This window comes from Polypterus senegalus, chromosome 6, assembly GCF_016835505.1.
Source record: "Polypterus senegalus isolate Bchr_013 chromosome 6, ASM1683550v1, whole genome shotgun sequence".
NCBI lineage: Eukaryota > Metazoa > Chordata > Cladistia > Polypteriformes > Polypteridae > Polypterus > Polypterus senegalus.
The window spans coordinates 118,937,128-118,957,747 of NC_053159.1; positions in this window are offsets into that span (position 1 = coordinate 118,937,128).

A 20,620-nucleotide genomic window follows, 5' to 3' on the forward strand; every position below is an offset into this window, starting at 1 on the left:
TCAAATGGCGTAGCCACTCACCCACCTGTTGCCAGAGAGCCATAGCCTGCTCTGACAGCCCTTTAGTTGGGTTAAACTCCCAGTCTATTATATTCTTCACCTGCCGGCCTGGGGACAGCCCATCGTTAACAGGGACCTTGGTCCCGATGGGCGGCTCGGCTTTCCTACCCAGAAGAGCATACTGAGCCACTCGTGTGTTTTCCCCAGAAGCCAGCCCACGCCTGTGGGTCCCCTCTACCTTCTCCACGAGATGGGTTGGTAGCCCCGGGTTATGCTCGTGGAGCAGAGCCTGCACCGCGTCCTTCCTGACCCTCCGGCGCACTCCCTGCCCGAAACTTCGGCCCCGGTACTCACCCACCTGGTTCCTTGAAAGTTCGTGTCCCGGGTTCTTCGGGACCCCATCCTGCCGACTCACGCCACTGTAAGAACTGGAGACCAGAGGCGGAAAGGTTTGGGGCAGCCACCCGTTTAATGCGGTTTCCGGCTGCAAAAGTCTTTGAGGCATTTTAAACAGTTGTATACACCACAGAGTCCAAAACAGAACTGCCTGCCAAGCAAAGGCAGTGAGCTTTATAGCACAGAGGGCGGAAATGATGTCGTCCTCTGGGCGGAACTGGAAGTGACATCATCCTTGGGGCGGAACCGAAGTGACCTCATTCTTGGGGCGGAACCGGAGTGATGTGTCCTTCCTGGAAATGGCGGGTCCTGGTGGGATTTCCCGGGTGGGACCTGCAGAGAACTCAGAAAGAGCGTCAGCGTACCCCCCCCCCTGGGCAGATGTATAAACAGTATTGTCTAAGCCCTTCAGCTGCTTCCCATGCACACGTGTGTGACACATGTTAGTCTTAAGATTCAGATATTTCTATCATATTCATATTGTGTGACACCTTTGCGGCTTCTTAAGAAATGACCATTATCTCCCTCTTCCATCTCGAGAGGTAAACTATCTAGCCTTTTAAAACCATGGGATTTAGAAGGGACCTGTCAGGTTACTGGGGTGGGGGGTGTACTAGTATCGCTCCATCAGTGCTACGTGCTATCTTTGCAACAGAGACCACCCGAGTGCAGCTGTCTACTACCCCCCCACCCCTTAGTAACTCCTCCATTTTCAAAATGTGCTCATTTTTGGCATGCTTTGGTGCAGGAGGATATTAGCGATCTCTGGGGAAAGAAAGTTCAGATGTCCCTTTGCATTTGGAGTAGATCAAAGGCTTTCACGCCTGAGCAGACTTGTCTGTTTGTTGGACTCAAGTCAACATGACCATCTATGTGACCTCAAGAGGCTGTGTTTCAAAAAATGTTTTTTTACTCCTCTCTTTTTAAAACCGATCATTATTCTGATAATCAAAGCAGACTTGTGTAAGGCAAACCTGATATTTAGTTTGATAGGCCAACAAAATGAAACCTGTCTGTAAGATTACTGATATTAAAGTACAAGGGCTGTGTATTCAAAAAAGGCTTTGTGCCAGTGTCAAACGCAATCAGTGCTGGATATCTTCAAGGCATGATACCAGATTTTAGGCAGTGCAGATCTACAGTTAAGAGCCCCAACCTGTACCAAAAGATCTCAGCTTCTAATGCCATTCTTGCCTCACTGTAAGCACATTTCCATCCAGGATGATGTGCCTTTCTATTACATGCATTACACTGTACATTTAAAATGTGTTGGTATTGTACTACTTACTGTATGATAGATAGATAGATAAATAGATAGATAGATAGATGCCATGCCATCACTGTGCCTTCGGTCCCACTTTCCTTGGACTATTTGTCTCAGGCCACTCCTTCTATTTGTTTAATTGCTCCTGAATCATTTGAGCCTGTTCAGCATTATTAGCTGTCTTATATAAACAGCTTTAGGGCACATGTTCAGTGATATTTAATTGGGACTTAATGCCAATTTCTCACTCACTCTCCTTTCAAGCCTCTTGTTAAATTTAGACGTTATAAGCTAGCTTTTAAATACATACTTGACTACTTAATTTTCTTTATTTATTCACTTTTGTTTTTTATACCACATCTCCACGTTATCCAATGATTCGATTCATATTATTGGATCCATCAAAATGCAATGTCTGGTAATGCTAATCATTCCACTGTAGCAGAAGGACTATGAATTGGTGTTTGACTGACCTTTAGGGATGAATTATTTTAACAAATGATCCAGATGTACTGAAAAACAGGTGCAGGATTGTAACAACTGCTTAGAGAACCCTGTAGATTGAACAAAGCATTTGTTTGCAAGCATGGAGGAAGAACTGCCTAAGAAACATGGTGACTAAATGTCAATACTAAATAATACGAGGTGGCACAGGGGACAAATTCCTTTGTTCATTCATCAACCTGGGAAAGACAAAAGAATACACAATTCATATAAGTGAAAAATATGTTTTGACCATTATAAATTGGGAATGGCTATAGAAAAGAGCTAATAGTGTGAAAATGCCAATATACTAGTACCTCAGTAATTAATAAGTTCAGATCAATTGGAATGGTTACCAATTTGCATGAAAGAGGACTTATAGTCCTTAAGTTTATTTTGCCCCCATGCACAATGAGAAGGATGGTAAGAGAGGTATACAATCACTTTTGGATAAATACAAAAATCTAGCATCTTGAGGTCACAAAATCTCCAAAACTGCCATCAAATGCCACCAGCATGTCAAAAGATTATTTGGAGGGCATGCCAGAAAAAAAAGCCTTTCCTGCCATTTAAGCAAAGTTTGCTAAATGCTACTGTAACTTTGATTAGAATCATGTTCTATGGTCATACAAAGTGAAAAACTAGCTTTTTGGCAACAATCACTCAAAGTGGGTGTAGCATTAAAAAGGACAGCTATACCAAAAATAACCTGATCCTTAATGTCAAGTGTCACAGAGGGTCTGAGATGTTTTGGGGCTGTTTTACTCTAAAAGCCCTGGCAACCTTGTTAGGGAACTTGGCATCACTGAATCTATGAAATTCTAGGAGATTTAAAATTTAAAATCGGTACTGCCTTTTCATAGAAACTAAAACTTGGTCATTGTTTGATGTGTTAGCGACAGTGATCCAAAACATATGTCCAAATAAACACAATAATGGTTAAGGAATGCAAAATCAAGCTCCTTCTGTGGCCATCTCAGTCCTTGGACTTAAACCCCAATTAACAAACTTTGGGGTGAGCTTAAGAGTAGAATGCACAAGAGAGGACCTAGGACCCTGGATGATCTGGAGAGATTCAGTAAACAGGAATAGTCTCAGATTCTCTGTTCTTTATTATGCAGCATTACAAGATGTTCCATGAGAAAACTCAGTGCTGTTTTATTGGCAAAGGGTGGTTGTACAAATTATTAAATGCCGGAGTGCCAATAATCATGGCATTTGTGAATTTGTTAAAAAATTATTATTTCTTGATGAGGAATTATTTTTTCTCAGAATAAAAAAATGGTGGTTTTCCCTTGCTTTTTTTTACTGTGACACTAGTGTAATTCACCAAAAGGTGAAAATGTTACATGTTACATACATTTTTATTCTTCTTTCCCAGTGGTACCAATAATTAAGGTCATGCATATGTTAACAGATTGCTGCTTCACTGACACTAGAATCTTGGATGAGATAATACTTCTTAGTTATTTATGACTAGATCATCGTACAAGATCAGCATATTGTTGCTGACCAATCACTTTTGCTTTATAAAAGTCATTTAACAACAAAGTGATACAAACCTTGTAAAATTCCGGAGTTGACAATGTCTCAACAGTGTCTAATTATGGGCAGGTAGGCGAAGAGTCTGCCAACTGGTGAAAAACTAACCTTACTAATGTCTTTTTGTATTTATTGTCTATATATTACATTTTTTTAGTTTATATTCACAGCTCAAAATACCAGATATTGTGAAAATAATCCAGTAGCAGAATTATGTTTTAAAATATTTGTCCCCCTTTTTAAAATTTTTCTCTCTCTTTTTCAAAGTAGATAGTTGAAATATCACATTATTTTTGTTCATAACATTAGCCATAACATACATATTGCATACCAGGGATTTTTCCTGTCTTGAATCCAAACCTCCTGGGGTAGGCTCCAGGTCTCCTGCCATCTGGCTCAGGATAAACAGGTTTAGATAATGAATATATTATTAATAATCTCAGATGCTGTCTCTGTCGTATTGTGCCCGTCCATACACCTATTACCTACTCTTTCTCTGCTTGTTATGGGTTTACTATTCCTATGCATGGACTATTCAAGTCTCACTGCCCCTAACATTGACACTAAATGCTTGTTTTTCTTTGCTTCCATCAATACAGCTGGGTGAGGTCTACACACTGATTTAAGCCTAAGAGCCCTGTTCTTTTTAAGTCCGTATGATTTTCATGATCACACCTGTCAGAACACAGTAGAATCTATTTTCTGATTTTTGATATCTTTTCAGGCCTGCAGGTGGCAAAATTCTGTCTATAAATTGTATGTGAATGAGATGAAATCAGGGATCAATATGGCTGGTAAAAAATAAAAAGCCCATTATGGGAGATTTTTGAATGCAATATTGAAGGCATTCATTATAAGCGCATTGTCTTGGAGCAAAATATGTTGTGTGGTATAGACATTTAGAGCAAAATTCACCTAAATTTCATTACAAATTAGCCGATACTGGGCAATACAAGGAAAAGATAAAAAAGTGTCAAAAATCATTTCTTCAGCACAAATGACATAGAAAATATGTTAAAAATTATGAAGTTGTATAAAATTGTTCATATTCACTATCTGTTTTTGATTATGCTTGTTTTTATCTGACAAAAACAAAACCAAATAGTAAACCATGTAGTGTAATCAGTTTCCACTGACATATCCAAATCCATTAAGTCTACAGTTCTGTCTGATTGTGGCACAAAACTAAACTCCATAGTAGCTATTTAACCATACCATCTCTATATATATAAAATTCAATGCTTCTCTGTCTGTCTATATGTATGTGTCTATATGTTTGTCCGCTTATCACGAGAGAACTAATTAATGGATTTAGATCAGCTTTTTCTATAATTTGCTGGAACATTCTGGTTGATTTTGCAACTTCTCTCATTGCACTACATATCATAGTTCACTTACAGCAGAAATTTATTTGCACGAATCCGAGACAGAGGCTGCAGGCCGAGGGGAGGGGGAGACGGGACCTCAGAAGTAGGAAGCCAGGTGGGGCCATCCTCAATCACGCGCCAACATCCATTTGAATCGGTCTACCATTCTCCACGTGTTGTAGCGTACCTTGCCTCCACTTAGCTAGCGATACCTATTTGTTCAGGAGACATTATCATCTAGAGATTGTTAAGGAGTAGCATTTGATGTTTCTGAGACAGAGATCACAGCTATGTGTGTTTTAGAGGGTAGCTGCTCATAGCAAGAGATATCACGGGCATGTGCTATTCTCCCCACGCTGGGGACGCAATCCCATCAGAGGTGAACACAATCAGATACAGTGGCAACGACTGACGTTGGAGCATACCTACCTTCCACTTGGCCAGAGATACCTTGCCAACATTTTGGCAATGTGATCACAGCTACATTCTCGCTCCTGATAGCAAAACCAAAAATATTGTATATGAAGAGGCCCTCGGATATGAAAGCTATCGATTATATATTTTTCTCAATACAAATTATATAAAAATTTTTTTAATTGATTTTTAAAGTTTGTCCTGTTTCACTACTATGCGAGCAGAGCCTCAGGGGACAGCTAGTAATTACTAAAACTAAAACTGAAACTAACATAAAAAATATAATAGAAATGTCTTTGTGAAGAAAAAACTAAATATAAACTAAAAATACACAATGAAGGAAAATTTCCAAGTAAGATTAGAAAATAAAATAAAAAACAATATAAAAAGGCAAAACTATAATAGCCTTGTTCCCAAAATAGTTAGGATTTTTTTCCTTGTACACTGTTACAGCAAGCAAGTCAAGTATAGCTCTGCTCCTGCAAAGCTGTGTTCAGTTTTAAATATTTTACATTTTCTGCACATATCTGTGTCGAGCATTAACTGTTATGTTTTTAAAAATATTATAATGTTGAAAGTAGTTCAATATGTGATATTAAATATGGCAAAATTAAAATGAAAAAACCATCAAACCCACAAAATCATGTAAAATAATGTAAAATACAAACAATTCTAAGATTCAATGTTTAACTTGTAAATCTGATCAAAATGAATATGTAAACAGTGAAGAATAATTACTAATTACAAGGCTAATTAATATGAAGATAAAGTGTTATTTATTTTGCCATATTGCTGGAAAGTTGGCTGTAGAGGAGTTATATAAGATTGTCAAAGAGAGCAGGATAAAGAAGGGGAATGGGAGATGAAGAACATGTTTGGATTGATGATATCTAGGAAGTGACAGGCAATCATTAAATCAGGCAGAATATTATCATGCCAAATGGCAATGACATGAGCAAAGCAATGATGAAAGCAAGGTCTAGGTTTGAAGTTTACCTATGATCGCAAGCGGTTATCATAATGGAAGGATGGATGGATGGATGGAAGCTAAGCAGGTGTGGAAACCAGGAGCACTGCAGCCACCCCAATCCTGACCTAGACAGGCAGAGACACAAGTTCAAGCACAGAACACATATATTATAGTGGTGAAGAGCTTTTTGCTCCCCACAGCAGCACAGTACAATGCACCAAGCACAATAAACAGTCCTTCCTTTCTTGGTTTGCCTCCACTCCTCCTCCAGCAAGCTCTGTCCACCTCCTCCCGACTCTGGCTCCTCGAGTAGGGGCAGCTAGCTCCTTTTATAGGGCACCCGGTAGTGCCACAGGTGCTCCACAACCTTCTTCTGGCCTTACTTCTGGATGTGGCGGAAACTGTGCCATAAAGGGCTTAACTGCAGCATCCCCTGGCAGTGCCCATGGAACCCGACAGGGCTGCTCCAAATTCCAACTCCCAGCATGCCCTGCTGGAATATGTGATGCTGCAGCAAGAAAGTGTCCCAAGAAAGATAATGCCCAAAATGTGCTCTCTCTCTCAGTCCTTCCATCCAGCTAGCGTCCCAGCCGGTGAATGGCCCTGGCTATCCGTCACACAGGTATAAAATGCAAACATTAAGAAAACCAGATACATAAAATATCTGAAATAAGGGGACATGTTTTTAGCTAAAATTAAAACTCTGCCATCTAAACCATGTGAAACAAAATGAGAAAAAAAATCAGATTTGGGAGTCTTCCAAGCTTCCAAAAATGATACCTTTTTAAACACTGTAGAAATTCAATTTAGTTCAAGCTTTATTGCCTCAAGAGGGAGATTTGTTTGCTAACAGGGTTGTAATGAATAGCCCAAGACATTATGTAAAGTACAACAGACTAATTTTAACAAAAATACATATTCTCATACATAATAAATACCAAACAGTTATGATCAAGGGTACATGACACAATATTAAACTGTTTTGAATAAAAATAAAACAAATTACTACCAGAAATGGAACTAATAGAGTCAGTAAGTTAGACCTGCAGCTGCCTATTAAAATAAAGCTTATTAATAAGATTAATAGTTGTCAGAATAAAAGAACATTCGGTGCTTTTTCTACTCTGTATCTTATTTGATTTTGGTATCTCTACATCTGACCTGTTGGCAGAAACTGTAATTATGTCTTTGATGAGTGGATGCTTTCTGAAATGATGCTATTAATTTTGATTTCCTCCCTCTTTGTTAAATAGTTTAGAGAGGTTTGCTTTTTTGGATTATGATAGCTTTGTTTATTCTGCTGTTTTGATTCAACCAACCTAATAACATATAAAGCAGACTGTATGTGGTGCTCTTCAGCAGCCCTAACATAAAATGTTAAGGAGGCCGATATAAAAAAAGAAAAGCATTACAAAAAGTAAGTAAATATAGAGTAAAGAGTTTAGGAATTACAATAAATACATACAATCACAATTAAATTAACACAGGACTACACTTTTCTAGGCCTATATACAAGAGATTTTAAGGCCACAATAACCGGGATTGACTAACATACTTACCTAGAATAGCTCACTCCCCCACTTAGTGCTATGATTTTGGTTTGTTTCTGTTTGTTTTCTACATTTCGAATAATTGTATTCTTATTGCACTACTGCACTATATTGAATCAGTTACTTTCAGGCTGTTGCCATTCTGTTGATAGCAGCAACATCCATTTTTAATCATGTGTTCAAATATTGTCCGAACGCCTGATGTCATTGCACCATTCTTATTTAAGATGGTTGAATGGCAATGTACATTCAGATCAAAGAAAAATATATTTTTTAATTTCTCATAGGATCAGGGAGTATTTTTTTACCTTGATTTTTTCATTTTTATGGTAAAGGCTAGAAAAACCAATGCTTATAACATAAAATTGAAAAATTCTCTTTCTTAGTCACTCCCATATTAAGTGGTATTTTCTCTGTGATTCATTTCTGTATATCACAACACAGACTTCTCTGCTTCTTCTTCTGACCCTATCCTCTTTTCCTCCCAGATGATCCTTTTTTATCTTCCTCCATCCAACTCCATATTCAATGGACTGGTGACAAAGAGAACTTTAAAACCCTAGACAGGACCTTCTGTCAGCAGGCCAAGACCATGTTTGTGGTCAGAAATGATGGTGGGATCTCTAGGCTGTAGCAGATAGAGGCGAGATCCACCTCTAACACCCTCAGGTACCACTCTAAACCACTCTAAACACCAGGTAAAAAGTCCACAGTTATTATTTATTATAATCACAATGTGCACCAAGCAACCTCCACTCTACACTACTGATAAATGAACTCAAAACAACACTACAATATTCCTCCTCGCCCAGACACTTCGCCCTCCTACCTCCCAGCTTAGCTCAGTGTCTGGACTGGCCCGTAGTCCTTTTATAGCCCCTGACCCGGAGGTGTTCCTGCCCAATCAGTCCACAGTTCCTTATTCCTTCCGGGTCAGGGTAAACAGTCCTTTCTTCAACCTGGAAGCATGTCATTTCTTCCTGTCACGTGACCGTGACGCACTCCCGGGTCATAGGGCACATAAGAGCCTACGAGCCCCGCTACAGCGATGCCTGGTGGCCCTCAAGGTATCCAGCAGGGCTGTGTATAAACACTACATAGTCCATGATGCTCTGCTGGAACTTGGGGTATGATCATGCTGTCAGGAGAGCTCCTCCTGGTGGCCTGGGGATGAGGGCTGGAGTAAAATGCCGGCAATCCACCACAAGGCTATCATACTACAACTCCTCCTATGGGACCTAGGTGTCAATAAAGTCCTAAACCCAACATCTCTTTGAACAGACTTGGCCTAACTGTCTTTACAAATGATGAGGGGGAGCCACTTTATGGTATAAGGAACTCCAGGAATCATCATACCTTATGAAAAGTAAATCTAATTGTTCACTCTCATTTTTGAAGTCCAGTTTCCATACAAGTTGTGTTATTTTCCCCTCAATAACAAATGGTGTTGGAATGGATAGTCTGTGCAACAATTTTGCCATTGACTACATTTTAACTTTATCAGATATCAATTATCAAACAGTGTTGATAAAATATTTAATAAAGGAAGAGATTCATACTCTGTGCTGAGTGGACCAAGTGGAGGTAATTACCCGCCAGGCCAGGAGGTGGCAGGGTGCACTAAACCTACCTCTGTTATCTCTGCAGGCCAAATATGGGAAAACCTGCCTGATTCAACATCATGTCCGCTTTCAACGCCCAGACTAACGCCACGTCCGGTTCTGGCGCCCAGACTGACATCACTTTCGCCTTTCGGCTTATAAAGCTGCCATCTTTCCTCAACTATTCAGTTCAGTTCAGAATTCTAAACAGAGCACATGAGTGCTGTGTCAAAACCCTTTTGCAGCCTGGGACAATATATGGGTGGCTGACCCAAACCTTTTTGCGTGTATCAAGGCTATTCATTTCACAAGCTATATAATCTTACACTACTAAAAGCTTGTCAGAGAGTCCTGCCGCTGTCATGGCAGATGTGGAGATACATGGTAACATATGGGGCTGAATATGCAACAGCCTAACATAAAGACTGAGCCTTCAGGTTACATGGGCATTTTACATTGTTTTATTGTCATTTCTTATTTGCTTTTATCTTGCTGTTTTGCTGGCCTGGTCATTTTATATTATCTTCTAAGATCTAAGAAAGCCACTAAAGGGTATTATGACCTAATGTTTTTTAATTTGTAATTTTGTTTTGAATACATTTCTGTTTAAGTGTTTCAGCATTGTTTTGATTTGGAGTATATTGATGTGGTGAATTTACATTTTTGAACTGCTTTAGTCAAGTCATTTGTAAAGTCTGCATGTTTTTTTCTTCTTGATTATTAGTTGATCATTATTTTGGATATGCCAATTTGTATTTTATTTTTTTGTATGATCACCATTTTGTGACTGTCTGTGCATGGCTGCAGCCATTTTTACAGCTGTGGAAATGTTGTGACATTTGCGTTATCTGAGTACTGGATTCTTTAAAGAAACAAACAAACTTTGTAGGACTGGTCACAGGAAAGTAAATCAACTTAGACAGAAGATTGTTCAATGTTTTTCCTTGTTCCACAGTATTTAGTACACAGTTAGGCACTCACTCAGACCACTTTGGGTTATGGTGTGCAAAGCAAGCCCTTTACAGGCAATACCACAAAAGCCTTCATTTACTCCTACACGTTTTTTTGTTATTTTTATTATTATTATTACATGATTTTATTCAACTGCTCTCTCTGTTTGTCTGGGTCAAATTTTGCAATCAATTTTTAACCCACTTTTATTGAACCGATTTCCTTCAAATTTTGCATGCATGCTGATTTCCAGTGACAATGCAGCATTTCATCAGTTTTGACCTGGGATCTGTACATTAATTATGTCAAATTTAAATTTCTCATTTCCTTTTATTATACTTGTAGTGAATATATATATATACAGTGGTGTGAAAAACTATTTGCCCCCTTCCTGATTTCTTATTCTTTTGCATGTTTGTCACACAAAATGTTTCTGATCATCAAACACATTTAACCATTAGTCAAATATAACACAAGTAAACACAAAATGCAGTTTTTAAATGATGGTTTTATTATTTAGGAGAAAAAAATCCAAACCTACATGGCCCTGTGTGAAAAAGTAATTGCCCCCTTGCTAAAAAATAACTTAACTGTGGTGTATCACACCTGAGTTCAATTTCCGTAGCCACCCCCAGGCCTGATTACTGCCACACCTGTTTCAATCAAAAATCACTTAAATAGGAGCTGCCTGACACAGAGAAGTAGACCAAAAGCACCTCAAAAGCTAGACATCATGCCAAGATCCAAAGAAATTCAGGAACAAATGAGAACAGAAGTAATTGAGATCTATTAGTTTGGTAAAGGTTATAAAGCCATTTCTAAAGCTTTGGGACTCCAGCAAACCACAGTGAGAGCCATTATCCACAAATGGCAAAAACATGGAACAGTGGTGAACCTTCCCAGGAGTGGCCGGCCGACCAAAATTACCCCAAGAGTGCAGAGCGACTCATCCGAGAGGTCACAAAGACCCCAGGACAACGTCTAAAGAACTGCAGGCCTCACTTGCCTCAATTAAGGTCAGTGTTCACGACTCCACCATAAGAAAGAGACTGGGCAAAACGGCCTGCATGGCAGATTTCAAGACGCAAACCACTGTTAAGCAAAAGAACATTAGGGCTCGTCTCAATTTTGCTAAGAAACATCTCAATGATTGCCAAGACGTTTGGGAAAATACCTTGTGGACTGATGAGACAAAAGTTGAACTTTTTGGAAGGCAAATGTCCGTTACATCTGGCGTAAAAGGAACACAGCATTTCAGAAAAAGAACATCATACCAACAGTAAAATATGGTGGTGGTAGTGTGATGGTCTGGGGTTGTTTTGCTGCTTCAGGACCTGGAAGGCTTGCTGTGATAGATGGAACCATGAATTCTACTGTCTACCAAAAAATCCTGAAGGAGAATGTCCGGCCATCTGTTCGTCAACTCAAGCTGAAGCGATCTTGGGTGCTGCAACAGGACAATGACCCAAAACACACCAGCAAATCCACCTCTGAATGGCTGAAGAAAAACAAAATGAAGACTTTGGAGTGGCCTAGTCAGTCCTGACCTGAATCCAATTGAGATGCTATGGCATGACCTTAAAAAGGCGGTTTATGCTAGAAAACCCTCAAATAAAGCTGAATTACAACAATTCTGCAAAGATGAGTGGGCCAAAATTCCTCCAGAGCTGTAAAGACTCATTGCAAGTTATCAAAGCGCTTGATTGCAGTTATTGCTGCTAAGGGTGGCCCAACCAGTTATTAGGTTCAGAGGGCAATTACTTTTTCACACAGGGCCATGTAGGTTTGGATTTTTTTCTCCCTAAATAATAAAACCATCATTTAAAAACTGCATTTTGTGTTTACTTGTGTTATATTTGACTAATGGTTAAATGTGTTTGATGATCAGAAACATTTTGTGTGACAATCATGCAAAAGAATAAGAAATCAGGAAGGGGGCAAATAGTTTTTCACACCACTGTATAGTGCATTTAGCCAACACACATATATATGAATTAGTGGTGTTGGTCAAGTGGTTAGTGTGTTGGACTTCCAATCAAATGGTTGAAGGTTTGAGACTAATGTACACAGATTATTTTTTTTTAATTTTACCAATTTTTCATCATTTATATACAAATTTGGCAAAATACTCTTTTCAGTGATTGGGCGATATTGGCTCAGTGGACTTTTCTAAGGAAGATTGAAGGTTTGATTTTCCAATAGACAAGCACACATTTCCAGTAGTTCATGAGTAAGGTTAGAACTTTCTGAAATGAGAAGTGAGTATTAAAGAATGTTACATTTCACTTTAAAATCGTAGGTTCAGTTCCACTCTGTCGCTTATGTCATTTTTGTCAAATCAAATTCCCACCCAAGTCAAGGTTTTTGTTATTTATGGCATTAGGGTGGCTAAAAATATATATAAAAAAGATTTTTAAATGACAAGATTTTATTCAAAAATTCACTAAAGAGTAAAAAATTTATTTTTTTTCTTGTACTAGGATTATGTTTGGCTGATGTGACTAAAAATAAAATTGTGGGATGCCCATAAAAAAATTAATTTAATTCAATTAAAACACATAGATTCTGCAAATGATTAACAAAAAATAACTCTTGCAATTTGAAAATTTCTCTGATTATAGCCATTATCCTACATACTGTAAACAACTTTGTGATTTGTCATTTTCTTTCCATAGGTAAGCTGATTAGAAATTTCACTTTAACAAATCTATGCATTTTCTTGTTTTTGACTCACTACGTCTCTCGCCTTACACTTTTGTCACAAGTCCTGAACATTCTTTATTTGAATCAGGTCCTCCCAGTTTTAACAATGGTTCATTAAAACTATTATGTTCCGTCTCTGATTCCATCCTATTTAAAACTGCTGCTTCTCTGTGTGTTCATTACACAACTGTTATGAAAGTTGTTTTTCAATAAGTGTTTATGGGACTTCCTCAAGGATTTTCAGCAAATATATGCATGTGTTGGAGCTTCATTACCTGAAGAATTCAATTCTAGCCTTTACTTTTATCTAGATGTTTTCCTGAATAAGTTCAACAATTTCACCATTATGCCACAATGTCAGTTTTAGCATTATCACTTGCTATGTCAATCTATCCCGAACTGGTACATCATCAGAGTGACTTATGCAAGTTAGCACATGCATTTCCAGGTTATCTAATATTGGGATAAAAACATTTGTTGGTGTGTAGAGATGATCAGCGAAATTTGCCAAAGCATTTGCCCTACAAAAATACTGACATTAGAAAGCTATATAAAAATTCAAAAATTAAAATCTGGCAGGAAAATAAAGTAGAATTTCAAATTAAGAATGAGAAAATATTATAAAAACAAAGAAAAATTGTGGAGCCATGGTCAGTGCAAAGGTTAGATTATGACAATTACAAAATTTGTTGATTCTCTGCAACTCACTCACCACCCACTTTAAATCCTATATGAAGACAGAATGTGCAGCATCAGCATTTATTATTGGATGAATCTTCTGAGGTGCCTCTACTGCGGTTGTGCCTATCATGTGTGAACAGTGGTGGCTTCACAGCGATATCTCTGAAAAAATGAGTAGAGACACAATGCTTAAGAAGCTCATCTGGAATAAAATACTGAATCACTCAATAAATGGGATGGAAGATACATAGGCATTTGATTCACTCCCTAATGAAGTTAAAAAATAACTGGATACCTACAGAACAATAGGTAAAAAAAAAATAAAAGTTTACTCATTTGTTTACACATGAATAACAAAATGAGATCTTTTGGAAACTTATGTTCACTGCACATTTTATATCCTAATCTGGACCTTAAAAGAAATACTAAGAAACACTAAGAAATGTCTAGTATAAAATCTTAATGCCTTTAAAAGCTTTGACCTATTTTTGAATATACTGTACAATTGTGTCACACACGTGAGTTTAGGAGGCAGTCAAAAAACCCAAAAGTGAGTAAAACATCGTGAGACAAAGGGTTGTCACATGATACTTACCCAAATCTCTCAATTTCTCAGCAGGAAAACTGAGGAGAAATAAAACGACTTACTTCCAAAATGGCCACCGAGACATCACGTCTGGCTCCATCCATGATGTCACTTTATGGCCTCTACTAACGACATCACTTCCGGTTTCCATTAAGATGATGTCGTTTCGACGTCACATCCTGCCAACCATTTCCTGTCTTCATTATCATTTACTGTATATAAACGCCATTTTGATCACTGTACTTTGTCATCTGCTAAATAATACTTTGCTTTTGATCATTCAACGTATTCTTTTTGTGTTTTCCTTTGTCCAGTGGACAATATATGGGGACGGTCCCCAAAACTTCTTTTTGGTAAAGCTTATTTTTATTTACGAAGAAGAATTTTCCACACATGATATATTTAAAAATAAGTAAAAAAATTAGCTCAACAAATCACTTAAATAATTGTGTGTTGTGCATCAGTTATCACAATGTGAACAGCAAGGTGCTCTGGAGTTGGCATGATTAAAGTAGTGACCATAATGCATTTACCAGAATAAGATATCGGTCTGGGCAACAAATTAACCTCTGCTTTCATGTGTTGCTTTCTAGTGTATTTTCATGGACTGGGAAGGACATACCACATCTGTTCCAGTCCGGACATTTGCACTGTGGGCATTCATAAACCAACAATGTTTGGATTAGAATAGCACTCAGCAGCTGTTCTTTAAATCTTCAAGCAATAGTGAAAAGGCCCATGCTTCCACAGGCAGGAACTGCCGCTAAGATGCTGCAAGCAATCCACTTCTTGATAAGCTCTAACTCAGCTCCCACCCTGTGCAGCACTACACCTGTACACAACACAAAGCTGCCCACAATGCCAAGTGTTTTGTCATGGAGTAGGCTGGAAACACCACAATCCATTCCAGTCAAGAACTTTGCACTGTGGTAACTTGCAGTGGCCAGTCATTACCAGTCATGAACATAGCACATAATATATGGATTACAAAGGAGTTTAGCAGTTGCTAAAGCTTTCACCTATAGGAGAAACTTCTCCTTTCTCAGTCATTAAGGCACTCCATGTGGTTGTCACAATTAGCGCCAAACCTTGAAGCCAATCTGGCAACTTTTGGATTACAGAGCAGCCTGCATTGTCTCTGATTCAAATTGAAAAGATTTGAGTGTGGTGGCTTTGTATGTACTTAGTCTTTCTATGGAGAAAGCTCAGTAATGTGCACAGTGGTATATTTTTATAGGATACTGTTTGAAAAAACATGCAGCATGTCACATTTAAAAAAAAACATCATGCTGCTCCATAGAGATGTGAACAAGAGGCATTAATGGAATTGATTTTACTGGTATGCTAGGTCCAGATTATCTGAGTTATATGCAGCAGTGGAAAAGAATGCAGATAAACATGTAAGTGTGAACAAGGCTTTAGGGAATAATATTCGTTTTTTTAGAACTTAAAAATTCTTTAGAACACCCAAAAAACTTAATCTACTGTATTTGGAGTTTTGCATTTCATAGTTGTGAAATTGCTCACAAACAGAATTTTAGAGTTTTTGCAAAACTGTATAAAAACCAAAACATTGCCTTTTTGCTCATTAGTATCTAGGGCTCATTGTTTTAGGTTCTCTTCTGCTTTCTTCAAAGGTTTTTTAAGTCATAATAGAAGTAGGTTTACTGTTGGAAGGGTTATAAACACCATGTTTTCTTATTTAAGTTGCCAGTTTATATTTCAACATGCCCAACACTTGTACCAGAGTTACTATCAGTAAAAAAATTGTGTCTAGTTGGCCTTTATCCCGTTTTGCATTTCCACTTTTTCCTTAATGATTCTTTTACAAAAGGATACTCAAAAGAAATAAAAGTATTCTCTCACTTTTGCCATGGGAGTGGAAACTGTGGCTAAATACACTGATTTGGCTAAAGTCGTTGCTTTAATTAATAACATTTTTATATCTCAGCTTCCTTTATCTTTCATGGCCTAGTTAATTTACTTTCTTTTAAGTCATCTTTTTTGATTTCCTTTCACTTCATATATAAATTCCGAATACATTTGTTTGTTGTTTTTCAAATTGTATTCCCTGATCCTTTATTCCCCCTATTACTCCCCCTTTCATTTTTATTTCTTTAAAAGGGTTTTCCATTACCTATTACTTTACTTGTAATTCCTTCAAAGCAGACTTTGATCCTGTCAGGTCTACTTTTGTTTTGACTGATTTTTAATAAAAGCACTTGAGCACTTTTTCCACCATCCTCTGGCCTCATCAGTGAATCATCCTCATATGTCAGCTCATCTCGGTCATAACTATCGATGGTGTGGGTTCAACAGACTCCCATGTGGGAGGAGGGAGTCTGTAGGGGGCCGGGATCGTCATACACTTGCCCTCCAAATAGCACAGCTGATAGAAAATAACATTAGAACAAGGCAGCTTGTGCACGTACAAAAAGTCTTACTTTACCATGCCTGTCTGTGCATTTTTGGTTAAAACGTGCTTGTTCTTCACTCAGTGAAGTGATAAATTGAGCTTCAGCGGGAGTTGGCTCTCAAGGTTCTTGCAGTGGAGGTTTGACGATTTAGCAGTGAACAGGAGCCCCGCATGGCTAAAAATCTCTCACAGGCTGCAGACGCAGGAAGTTTGTGTGTGGTCATGTGACTGCATGGCTACGTCTGAATGGTGAAACAGAGTCATGTATCTATTGTTGCTACGTCTGATTGGTGAAACAGTTGTGCAGTAGATCCACTGGTGACTTTTCTCTGGCAAAAATAGTGTAATGTGTAAATGGAAAAAAGTAACGAATAGAGTGTTGCCCAATGTAGCGGAATAAGAGTAGTGTTTCTTCACAAATTTACTCAAGTAAAAGTAAAAAGTATGGTGCAGTAAAACTACTCTTAGAAGTACAATTGTTTTTTAAAGTTACTCAAGTAAATGTAATGGAGTAAATGTAACTCGTTACTACCCACCTCTGCTGGGGACCAAGTGGAGCCGGAATAGTTCCTCCCCCTGGGAGCTAGATGGGAGCCCCCATGGGTTGGAATGATGCAGGGCTTCATGGGAGATGAAGTTGGCATCCGCGGGAGCAGAATTAGGTCAATGAGCACCTGGAGCACTTCCGGATGCCTTATAAATGGAGCCAGCAGCCACTACTCAGTGAGCCAGAGTTGGGAGCATGGAGACAAAGCTTGCTGGAGGGGATGAGGAAGAATAAGAAAAGAGAAAAGTAAAGTACAATGGAACCTCGGGTCATGACTGCAATTCGTTCCAAAACTCTGGTCGCAACTCAATTTGGTTGTGACCCGAAGTAATTTCTCCCAATGATTGTATGTAAATACAATTAATCCATTCCGGACCATATGAGCTGTATGTAAATATATATTTTTTAAAGATTTTTAAGCACAAAAATAGTTCATAATACCATAGAATGCACAGTGTAATATTATACTAAATGTAAAAACATTGAATAACACTGAGGAAACCTTGAACAGAGAAAACTAACATTGCAAGAGTTCACGCTATAGCTTTACAAACCGATCGCTGTAAACACTTTTTTTAATGAGTTTTAAGCACAGGGAAAAATGAACATTTGAAAAATTCGTAATTTATACAAAAACTAACCATAAACAACCAAGAAAACTAACCTTGCATGAGTCAAGTTCTGGCATGAAGGAAGTGAGGAGGAACTGGGTGGAGAGGAGATTACAGTTTTGAGGTAAACTCTGTGATGATGCGGGTTCGCTGCATGCTCAAATCTCGCTTCTGGGAGCCCTTAAACCCGTCACCGTTGGTAATGTTACTGATGAGCACAACAGTGAGGCACTACAATGGAGGAATCGGATGGTGCAAAAAGTGCCAAGTGCTTTTATTACAATCAACAAGACAACAATCCAAAACAAAGTCCAAATTAAATAAAGTGGAGTGCTTTCAGAATCTTTCAATAAATAAATGCCATAAAAACAGAAGTGAAGTGGAGGTTAAAATCCAATAGAAAAAAGTTTTCATTAAATACAATGAAGTTAAAACAATGCTCAAAGCAGTCTCTATAAAAACAAGCCCAGTGCATTCTTTAACTGCCTTCTCAGCCTTACCTTAGCCGTCCTTCTTCTGGTCACTCTAGCTCCTTGATTGCTCAGCTGGAGCTACTGCATCCTTCTGCCCCACCGAGTGTTGGCCAAAACACCTCTGCTTGGGCTCACTGTCCAGCTCCCTGTCTGCCAGCACGCACTCGCTCGCTCACACCGGCTCTTTCCACACTGCTTCCTGCTTACTTCCTCACTCCGCAACCTCCGTCTTTCTTTTCTTTTTCTTCCCTTTAGCTGCCTTGCGCTTCTATTTATGAAGAGGACATGGCAGCTGTAGCAATCAACCACCATGCCCCCTCGCTAAGCTGCAAGCACAGCGATTATTTATTTAAAACTGGCCTCTTGACGTGAGCTGTGGACTCGCTATACCACAAAGTTCATCTGAGCAATGCACGTCTGACCGAGAGCAATGTACTGTACAGGGAGAGACTGAACATGTGCGTAAATCACCGGCGTACACGAACCGGAAGGGAAATGAAATAGAGCACAAAGTGTTCACAGCAAATTCATAGGGAGAGACTGAACATGTACAGAAATCATTGGTACGTGCGAACCGGAAAGGAAACTGGCTTGTTCCTCACCCGAGTGTGTGGTTGTGAACAGATGCAAAAGTTTGGTGAACTTTTTGGTCGTAACCTGATTTGTATGTGTTTAGAGACGTTTGTGACCCGAGGTTCCACTGTATTGTGTTTAGTGCTTGGACTGTGTTGTGGGCTTGTAGGGACAGGGATGACGTTCCACACGAGCGAAGAACAAAAAAAGCTTATGTTTTTATAAGTGTGCCTCTCATGTCTGTCTGTGTCAGGTTATGCGCTGGTATAGTGCCATCTACTGTCACATCTACAATTACCATAAAAAACATTTTTCTGAACTCTTTCTGTCTCTAAGTCTGAGTTCCTCTTGTTGAGGTTTGATGGTTTTGACACATAAAATATTAATTTCTTTTATTTAAAAAAATAACTGAAATGTAATTCAGAAAGATTAAAAATAACACTGAACAACACATGTTTTCAAAAGTTTTGCACCATAAAAAATTATTGGTGACAACAAAACACAAATATAAGAAGAGATAGACTGTTTCACATAGATGTTTGGAGAAGCATAAAATTAACTTTTATTGAAGTAGTCATTTTATGATGTTGACATATTCAATTGATATAAACACACTCAATCAGTCCATCAAGTGCTCCTTGTAGAACTGTTTGTATTTATTAGTACAATCACCTAACTGTAAACTTGCGATGCAGTCATAATGTTGCACAACCTGAGCCACTTTATAAAGCGCGTATTTACATATGATGATGATATAATTTTTAGGATGAAATACAGCAAAATATGTTAATTATATTATACAGATAAAACTTTAACTTCATTTAAATAAGCTATATTGTTAATAATTAAATATGTGAGGACTTGGTGTCGCAGTGCTAGCAAGGAGCTGGTGCTCCGTTCACGGATTGCTCCTGCCTCGCACTGTATTCTTGCTGGGGCTGGTACAACACTGGAAAGAAAGATGGGTAGAATAATTAAACATGTACTACGAAGATATTTCATTGTTCCTTAAATGTTTTGAAGAATCAGCATTCTAAGCTTATAGATGGCTTAATGTCTATTACAGAGCGATTGTGTGGCGATTGGGTATTTGGAGAAAGAAAAGGAAGGACAGGAATTGGGGGTTAGTATGTTTGAGAAAGACAGTAATGCTGCAATAAATTATTTCATCAAAGGTCATGCATGGAGCAGCAAACATCTTGCGTAAGACATAAACAATCACTGCGCCACCGTGTTCCCATGTTTAATATCATGCTTTAACTCCTATCATCATGAAAATGATATCAAGTATTTTAATTATTCAGAGAACTGTAATATCACGAATGTAATGGATTCTGTGTCCTGTCATAGAAAGAGAAAGCCCGTTTATGAAACACGTAATGATTCACACACATAGAGCACATAGAAGATCAAATACAAAACAAAGCATTTAACTTGCTACTTTAGTTACGATGAGATATGAGAAACTAGTAAATTAAACGATTTTAAGATG